At 38.2% G+C, this 9,970-nt stretch overlaps 1 protein-coding gene across 2 annotated transcripts in view; it reads right to left on the bottom strand.

Moving 5' to 3' along the window:
• The window catches only part of LOC107085550 (protein phosphatase 1B-like), a 37,269-nt gene extending 32,253 nt beyond the window's left edge, over positions 1-5,016 (bottom strand). For both annotated transcript variants that reach the window (XM_015375925.1, XM_015375924.1), the window contains exon 1: positions 4,626-5,016. The gene's annotated coding sequence lies outside the window, so the exon portion shown is untranslated. The remainder of the gene's footprint in view (positions 1-4,625) is intronic.
• Positions 5,017-9,970: the final 4,954 nt, after the last annotated feature.

Raw genomic sequence — 9,970 nt, 5'->3', positions numbered from 1 at the left:
CCACTCCCATTCTTGTTGTTTTTGAGCGCAGGTGAAAAACTCAGAGCAGAAGTTACTATTGGTTTGCTCCCGCTCCCGTCTGCTCCCGTTAATGTTTAATCCTGTACCGTCCCAATCACATGATCGTTACTAATACTGACTCCCATCCCACGGGAATCCCACGGGAATCCCACGGGAATCCCGTGACCCATGGGATTCCCGAAAAAATGTCAGTCTCTACTGCACACAGAAAAACGTGACGATGTGGAAACAAGCCTCCCATACGGACCTTTTTGGGTTTTTTTTCATAACAGATATAAAAAAACAAAACTGTTTTATAAAATAAAAGCTGAATGCATTGTATACTATGTGTAGATGTGTCAGACTTTATGCTGTATGTTATGGAAACAGAAACTAAAACCCTTGTTTTTACCACAAGCTTGGCCAATAAACTCAACCCTGAATGCTGTTTTATATAACTGAATAAACAATAACCACATTTGACCACGCTGTTCCACTTGAACCTTCTGCACCATTTAATGTCAGTGCGGGCAACTTGGCCGTGGAAAAAAAACGTTATATCCTCCCATTTGGAACTAGGCTGGTGCGCGCAGTCCCCTCCAAATTACAAAGATTCGGAGGTGCAAGACTTAGCACCGATACTTCGCTCTCGCGCCCTGTTCGAGATATAGATTGAGTTCCGCTTAAATTTTTTTTCTTTGAACCTGCTGCACTAAAATATATTCTCCCTGCATTTAATTCACATGCAACCTCATTTACTGTGTTCCTCTGTAAACTGTCTTTAAGTTTATTTGAAAACCATACAATTGATTTTGTTTCAGTTCAGGTGATAATAACCTTGTTGAACACTTGAAATTAATTTATAAAGCTTATCTTGAGTTTTATTGTTTAAAATGTAAATCATGTGATGATGTCATTTAGCGCCAACCCCTCAACACAAACACACACACAAAATGCTGGTGAGAAGACAACCCTGGATCTTGGGAGATACTGCAAAGACAGGACTAAGAAAGTACCTACACAATTATGTGTTGTTTTGGGCAGCAGCTTAGCAGCAGAGCCAATCGCTCAGCAGAGCTTAGACGTGACCTTCAGAAAATGTTTTCTGCCGTTAAAAAGGAAACATTCACAGCACATGCAGCATTTACACCCACACAGAGGGAGCTCCATTTTTGTTCTTGGTAGAAATTTGCAGGAATCAAGCTAGCAATGCTTGACACTATCATGAATCAGGCTTTCTGCTTAACCTATAACTTGATACTATGGTGAGCATCTGATTTAAACCCACATGCAGTATAGGGCTAAGTGATGACTATCATAACCCATCAGACCAAACACAAGCTACAGAAAAGACATAGCTGCCCAATGAATCACACCAGTATCTTATGCTATTTGGGCATCAAGAGATGCAACAGATGCAGATCTTTTAAACTCAAAGAATACTCTGCTTCATTGACATCACCCCATCGCCTGACACATGACTTGGCTGATGTAAACATGGATAAAAACTCAGATCTCTATGATACAGATATGATGAACCAGGAAATCACACATACACAAATGTGGCCGTACAACTAAGACGTATAATAAGTAAATATAATAAGTTTGGAGAAAGAAAGCGCTAATAAGGTCTTTAATAGGGCGGGGGGGACTATGTATGAAATTACAGTTTTCCTCACAGTATCAGTGTGCAAACTATATCATAATTGCACATGAGTTTTTGGACGTGCAAATAGTAAACTGGTTTGATAGATGTATAAATATAAAACAAAATAGAATTCAGATACCTAGATAGTGCTGCTGGGCAATAGAGATGATGTTCCAGAACTAGAAAATGTCAATGTTTTTTTTTCATATTTTTAGTCTTCTAGCTAAGTCCTAACACAAAACTGTCACACCCAAGTTTCCACTATTGGACAATAAACTTAGTTCTTTTTATTTCTTATCTTATCTTCATGTTTTCCTAATGTGTGCAGCCCAAATCTTTATTGTCATTTGTCCTTTGTCAATGAATCAGTTATGGTCTTTTGCACACTACCTAAAAGTAAGAAGTAATAAAGGCCTGAGCTAAAGTGAGAAGATAACCTTAAATAACAGTACAGAGACATAGATTTTGTTATCACTTTACTTAAAAAAAGTATTATACAGAGAATTGTTCGCCATGTTTATTCATAGCTACTATTTAATGTTGTTGCATCAATTGGTTTTCATATTTCATAATACAGTATTACTGCATGCATTTTAAAGGTACACTATGCAACCGGTGTTGATTTTCCAGCGAGGCTCCCTCCAGAGGGCGAAAGTAAAAGTGCACTGTCGTAAATATGCTCAGCTGTTCTCCTGGTTTCTCCGTCAAGCCAGGCGCGGTTGTTTTGAGCTTAGCAGCGAATGACTAACGCTGCGTTCACACTGGATGTAGCTGGCGCGACAGAAGCAGCGAGTTTACATGCAAAGGTCCCGCGGCGCGTTTTGAGCTGCAGGCGCAGCACGTCTGAGCGGCTGCAGCAGCGCGTCGGGTGCGTTTAACGCAGGGAGAGAGACACAGCGCTGATGATCACTGCTCTTAAACAGTTTATTGACGCCTAAATTAACTTAAAATGCAGAAATCTGCCGGCAGAATATGCAGTTTGGATTATTTAGATGAAAAACACCTACCAGCTGCCGCGGTGAACCGCTGCTGATGAAGGGATCCATACTGTCGGCGCATCCCTGGTATGTGGGGGTCTGAGCGGCTCCGACAGAAAAAATATTGAAGGCAGGATAATAATCTGAATGAACTGACTGCACTGATTACGTTTTCAGGTGTATTTTCTCACTTAAAAACATATTAAAACTACTTTATTCCCACTGATCACAGCAAATATAGCTGCAAGGCAGAGAAAGGATAGTGAAGCTCCGCCCAACGCGCCTCAGACACACTTTTGCAGCCAGAGCAGCAAAGCTGCTTCAGCCGCGCGTCAGTACTAACTGGTACAAGCAGCAAAAATGAAGCAGCAGATGCGATTTTGCTGCTTTTGCTGCGTGAACGTAGCATAACTGCACAAAGATCGCCACTGTGCTAGCAACGAGAATGCTTTTAACTGGGGGGTGTAGCAGTTCTCGCCGTAAAGCAAGACTGACTCTCACGAGACTTCTGAGCCTGTGGGTGCGGGTCGGTGCTCCTGCAGTTGCAAGTGCAGTATTTCCCCCACAGACCACCAGGGCGGCCGAGAATACCTTTGTTCAACCTGAAATGACTCATTTAGTCATCCATAACGTTATGGAACACATTAATTAACTGAAAAATGTTGCATAGTGTCCCTTTAATAAGAAAGTCTGCATCTGTCGTTTTTGCGTTTTGGCCTCTTAACTGCTAATTACGCTACTGACTACACCACTTCCTTAAAAAGCAATCTTCAATTTGACATTAAATTTCACATTAAAACTTTAATGCTAAATTAGAATTTCATATTTATGTACATACATTTTAAAACTTAATAGCTCTATGTTTTATTTTTGATTAAAAATATAATGGTCAAACTCTATTTTTAAACTGACTGGAGGAGATTTAATGCAAAAATAACTATCTGACATGAATATCTAAAAACAAACTAGATACACTGTAAGCTAATGTTATCAAACCTATCTTAAATTATTAAGAGACATTTTACTAGGATTTCATTAATATAGAAAATTTGAGATAAAAAAACTGAATGCATCTATCAAAACATAACAAATCAGAAATTATTTGAATGCTAAATTTGGTTGATTATTGTATATTCTACAATAACAAAAATAGCTCTGTACACTAATGTTTATAATAGATTCTTTAAGGTTTCAGAACAATAACAAAAAATGGCATGAGAAAACTTAAATTCTAATTGATACTCTGTAACAATTTTGTGCATGTTTCAATGTAAATTGAGAAATATAAGTAATTCCAGAATTAACACATGATCATAAAAGCTGCAAGAAGCCCTGATGTTTATCATTTTAAGGTTTTTTTAATGTTTGTTTAGACATAAAGCCTTAGCAATTGCATATAGAACATATCATAATATGAAAGCTGTACTTCTATCTTAGAAAAATGAAATATCTTCGCAACCTACACAACAATACTGCTATGTTACATGGGACCATTTCATGAGCAAAATGATTTATAGTACCAAATAACATTAGGCTGCAAGGCAAACATCACATGGCTTTAAAGAGACACTCAGAAGGATCGAGTCCGCTATCTTGTCATTAGCTTGTTACAGCCAGATTAGTTCAAATAGACCTAGACTATTAGTTTAATTTCCCGTTCAAATGGTTCAATATTCTCCCCAGGTTTACTAAAGATAGTCAAGTCTCTCTGAAGTCATATAGTTTGACGGTGGAGTTTATTTAGGAAGTATTGTATATGTACGCTAACATCTCTACATAACACAATTTATTTAGCAATATCCATATAACTGGGGGGAATATGGCGTTTCTGTGTTAAATATCAATCCGCTGAACTCGTCTCTACTTCACTTTACCTCAAGCTGCTCCCTTTGCTCAAAGGCCTACTTTGCTGGTGTGTTAATGTCAGCTAATGTTAGCTAGCATGCTAATGTTAGCTTCTCTTTGGATTGTCAAACTCGAGCTAATGGCATGCTACTTACCTTTTCTCCAACCGCTGTGCGAAAGAAGTTCAAATTCCGACTATCCGGCTCCGCTTTTTAGATGACGATGTGTATTTAAACAGGCTAGCCGTTGAGGTGATATTAGCCTACTAGCTGAGTTAATGTTTCCCTATTTAACAAAAATAAATCGAGATTGGCCTCAGTTGAGCGGCGGTAATTCGTTTCTCGGCGGTTCCCTGCTTGGACAGCGTTGATTTTTACGCATGTTGAACGCCAGCTCTTGTCCCTCACAACAGGTGAAGACAAAACGCGATCGTACAAAATGTGAAACCTGAGAGTTGATTATGATATTATACAACACTGACAAATCTAGCACTTTCTTCCATTGAAAGGCCAGAGCTATCCTTCGACTTTGGGTGCTGAACAAGAGGAGGTGCTATTTTTGGCATCTCGGCTGTGATTGGTTGAAGCGTCTTGACAAAATAACATTTAATTGGCTATATCTCCCGTCAATAAGTTCGGCCCCTAGCTATTTCCCATTCTCATTGGTCTATTACAAACTTCATGTACGCGATAGAGATGCGGAGTGCGCTCGACTTGTATTATTGCGTATGCCGGAGGAACATTGAACGGGCGGAGTTAGCTTTGGAAATGTAGCTTCCCACTCCGGAGACGAAGTCGGTTAACCTCATCTATTTGGCCACAAATAAAATCGTGTATGTAACACACACCGCTGGAGCAACGGAACTTGATTGATCGTTTTAAAGAAATTCATAGGACCTGAAATAGAAAATGAGCATCCAAGCAATCTTGTGCAACAACATGTATTGTATATATGACAAATCTTTAACCTTTGCCCAGGGGTAATAATATAATGGTTACATAAATCAAAAGCTGTGTTTTCGCCAATCAAAAACTTTTATTGAGTCTTTGACACTTTTTTATTGTCTTTAATCTAATACAGTTCTGTTTTTTGAAAGGATAGCAATATAAACACATTTTTCAAGAATTTTCACTTCAACTTGTCTGTTTATTTCGCTGATTCAAAAAATAACTGAACTTAAAAGCTAACAGGACAATGGAATACTAAAGAAGTATAATATACCTTGGAGATCAATATTACACACTAGACTAATTCAATACTTACGGATATATCACCATTCATCAGCGTTAATGTATGTATAAAGCACCTTAAAAAGTCAAAAGCCAACCAAAGTTCTGCATTTGTACTTTGAAACTAAAAGGAAAATAAAAGTAATGAACAAAAAATATGGATAAGTTTGACAATTTAAGTAATAGTAAGAGCAATAAAAGAAAAAAACCATAACAGTGCTGTCTGGAACAAAACCTAATTAATAAGATTATTTTTTTCTAAAAAAAATAAAAAAAGAAGTTCTAAATGTCCATCAGATCTGACTTAGAGTGTAAATTATATCAGGATCTGGCTTAATGACCTGTTTAATTTTAGAAATACATGTTTGTTTTGTTTTAACTTTAAAGGGTACATTTTATGTTTTGAAAAATCAACAGGAATATTGCTCAAAATTATTGGGATTCATTAGATGTTTTTACTGAGCTCTAAAGCTTACATGTCAGATGTCTGAAGGCAAGTCTAGTAATGGATTTATGTAAATGCACCAGCTGGGTCTTAGATCCCAGTTAGTAGGAAATGTTGGTGGCTTAAGTTTTGCCTTATATTTTGATTTTGTTCAGTTCTGATCTTTGCACTATTCCATCATACATCTGCAATGATCTAAGCCTGTTTTTACTCTAGGCTTGTTGTTCCATCTTCACATCAACTCTTATAAGATTTCCTGTCCCTACTGAGGAGGAGCATCCTCAATTTATAGGGTTCCATTAACGGCAAAACTTTGTTTGGGTTCCATTTGTGCCAAAAATATGTTTACGTGTATGTATGTATTTGTGTATGTGTTATGTGCTTATGTGCAAGTAAGGTGTAAATGTTATGTGCACATATTTAGGCATGGTTTGCACAAAGTCAGTCGTCCAGGGCCCCTGTCCTACAGGTTTTAGAGGTTTCCTGCTGTAGCACAGCTGATTTGTCATTGATAGCTGATTAAAAGGCTTTTGCTGAACTGCAATCACCAGAGGTTTCCCAGCTGTGATGAAGCTGGGAAACCTCTAAAACCTGCAGGACAGCGGCCCTCAGGGACCGACTTTGAGCATGCCTGATGTAAGCTGTTTATGTTATGTGCTTATGCTAAGTGTATAGACAAACAAATTTATTTTGGCACTAATGAAAGCCCGATAAACAGCAGGATGCTGCCACCACCAGAACGACTTTTTAGAGTTTGTTTGGCTACATTTTTTTGTCTGATCTGACCAGAGTACCTTGCTGGCTGTGTATCCTACAAGACTTTTGGAAAACCATTAAAGGACTTCTTACATCACAACTGTCCAGGAATGATGATTTGTTTCTGTACCTTCTAATTAGCAATACAATAAATGTTTTCTATTTAAGACATATTCATCAAAGGAGTAATTAAGATTAGTTTCTGGGTTTCAGCTAACACCGGGAACAGACTTTTAAAGCTACGTTGATAAATTACTGAGCATGCTTCAAGAAACTTATAACTAGTTATCGATTATTCTGAGGTTAAGGTGACAAGAAACAAGAGAGTGCAAAGGTCATTTTCTGCTAAAAATAACATATGTTCATCCATCTGTTTTCTGTGACACTTATTACTGCTAGGGTTGCGAGGGGTGCTGGTGCATATCTCCAGCTTAAATATAACGTGAACATTAGAAAATCCATGTTAAATTTGTTTGTTTACAAACAACTTTATCTGTTTTATATCAGATCAAGATTTAAGTGTCAAAATTTTTCCAAACCAACCTAACCTTAATGGTATTGTGAAGGATTTTTAAAGTACACTTTACTTTAAAAAAATGCACAAGTAAACATATCACCAGAATGATTGACAATTTGGAGAACCACATATTTTGATGATCCACCCGGAAAAAGAACACCCTCCACTATACCTTTAAAGGGGTCATAGAATGATTCTATAGGGTATTTGGTGCTGGTCCTTAAAGTCTCTGAATAGGGTGTGTCACATTGGCTGTGCTGAAAATGGCATATTTGCTGTTCTATGAGCCCTAATGCAAGCCTGGTTAAAAGCCCTAGAAAGAAAAGACAGATTTTCTTCTTTTTATGGTATGCTCATGAAAATTTAGATGAGCTGTGTGCTGATTGGTCAGTTTTAAAAGTGCAAAGCTGCTGAAAAAAGACGCATCATAGCAACAAGCACTCACTCACTGAAACATCGAAATTGTTGATATGCCAGCATTGCTACCAACAGCTTAGCGACACAATCATGCTTCCAACTTGTGGTTGCGATGGCCTTACGGTGGGAATAGCCCCTCATTTCAGTAAAAGAAGTTCAGCAAATCCTGCTTTGAACTATCCAAGATTTTGAAACCTGTCTTCGGTAAAATGCTTAGAGCAAATGATCAGCTTAGCACCAGACTTTGCAGGGATCTTCTGATATACAAAAATAATCCATGCCTGTCAAACCTTCGGATCCTTGGGAAGACTGTGAAAAATGTCCACTCTCTCTGTGCAGCCTGGAACACTGCATTACATCTACCTCTATTCATGTTCATGGTCCAGTGAACCAGTGGGCTGGTCTGTAGATCAATTTCGGGGCGTGAAAAAAAGTACAGACCAGAACCAAATAAGGCAACATCCCAGAGTTTATGTCAACTCGGGGCTTCGTTTGAATTCGCCCGTTTTATGGTGGAAATTTGGAATTGTGAGATTTGCAGAGAAAGGAGGTGTTGATGGGGTTTGAACATCTCTGTACGTCCATTTCACACACTGAACCATCATTATTCATCTGACAATGTAAACTCTGTATTGCATTCTATGAACCCTTTAAAGTGAAAAATAAATGCAATTTCTTGTTTGTTTGTTTTTTTGTTGAATAATAACTGCACAATTGCTAAAAATAAAACCCAACAACAAATGGTTGTAATAGATTATTTCCTGCTTTTTAAGAAAAAAATATTGGGTGTGAAGTTCAGTTGAAGCTTTCTAAAATAATCTATGCTGTCAGATTAGATGTTAAAGGCAGATCTGACTAACTAATACCTCCAGGCTCCAGTGAGGTGTTTTTTTATTTATTTATCTCCAAGAGTATCCACAATATAGATATCATAATTCATTAGTTTGAGCAACTTTCAGAAATTGAGCCCCTAAATGAAACTATAATTAAACTATAACATGAGAGCATGTATAGAGATGTTTAGTAATAGCGACTTAGTGAAACTGTGTTGTGGCCGAAGAGGGGCTTATCCGTTGTCATTTTGTGGTTCTCCCGCAGGATTAGGCTTGTGTCTTATTAATCAAAAACTCATCGGATATCAGAAATGCTCCCTGAGGAGCCAGTCGGGGTTATGAGACACATGTTAGATAAATACTATGAGTAGAGGAGAGTGGTATTTAATTTACCAAGATGTAGGATTATCACTGGCAGAATTTGATCATTCCGCCTCTGATCTCAGGATGTTCAATCTCAGCTTATCCCAAATATTAAACTCTCAGTCTTTTGTTCCCCTTTTTTGGCCCCAGACACACAAACGTAGATGCTTACGCTGCTCCAATTACCGAGCTTTCATTGAGTAAAGTGGCCCGCTGAGCCTATACCATCAGGGAAGTGTCTGTTGTGTGATTGTTCAGCCACCTGCTGACCTCTCAGGATCTGGTTGGGGAGAAGGGGGAAGGGTGTCTTACAGGAGAGTAAATTAAAAAAAGAAAAAAACACTGTTAAATCTAATCCAGAACACTGCCAACAAGTGGCACACACATAAAATCTGATGCTTACATGGATCTGGATGAGCTTAAATACATCAAATCACACCCACCCATCCGCTAAATACTCTGTGATTGTATCTCAAGCCGGAAGGAGAGGGAAGTACCGGGCCCTGATCTGCACTCTCATTTTCTGCACCCAGGACAACTGGGTCACATCATTACTGCAATCTTCTGCTTGTTCATTCCCAGCTTTACGCCGGCTTATGGGTACACACAGAACAGAGATGGATGTGTGTTTAACAGCTGACAGGCATGAGCTGTCAAATGAAAGAAAGAAGATTAAAAAGAGTGGTTAGAAGAAGTGGCGAAAGAAGTGACCATTCCCAAAAGATTTGGGACATTTCAAAGCACATATAAATATATATCTTCTCCCTTTTTTCCTCCAAGCTTGAGGGATCTGTGCAGTCAAAAGAATTCTATTGTATAAATAAGATAATTATTTTTTTTTTTGGCAATTACTGTGGGGACTGAAACGGCTTCTCTATCTATCTATCTATCTATCTATCTATCTATCTATCTATCTATCTATCTATCTATCTATCTATCT

Source organism: Cyprinodon variegatus, unplaced genomic scaffold (assembly GCF_000732505.1).
Source record: "Cyprinodon variegatus isolate N-32 unplaced genomic scaffold, C_variegatus-1.0 Scaffold127, whole genome shotgun sequence".
NCBI classification, from domain to species: domain Eukaryota; kingdom Metazoa; phylum Chordata; class Actinopteri; order Cyprinodontiformes; family Cyprinodontidae; genus Cyprinodon; species Cyprinodon variegatus.
This window is presented reverse-complemented; position numbering and strand designations above follow the sequence as displayed.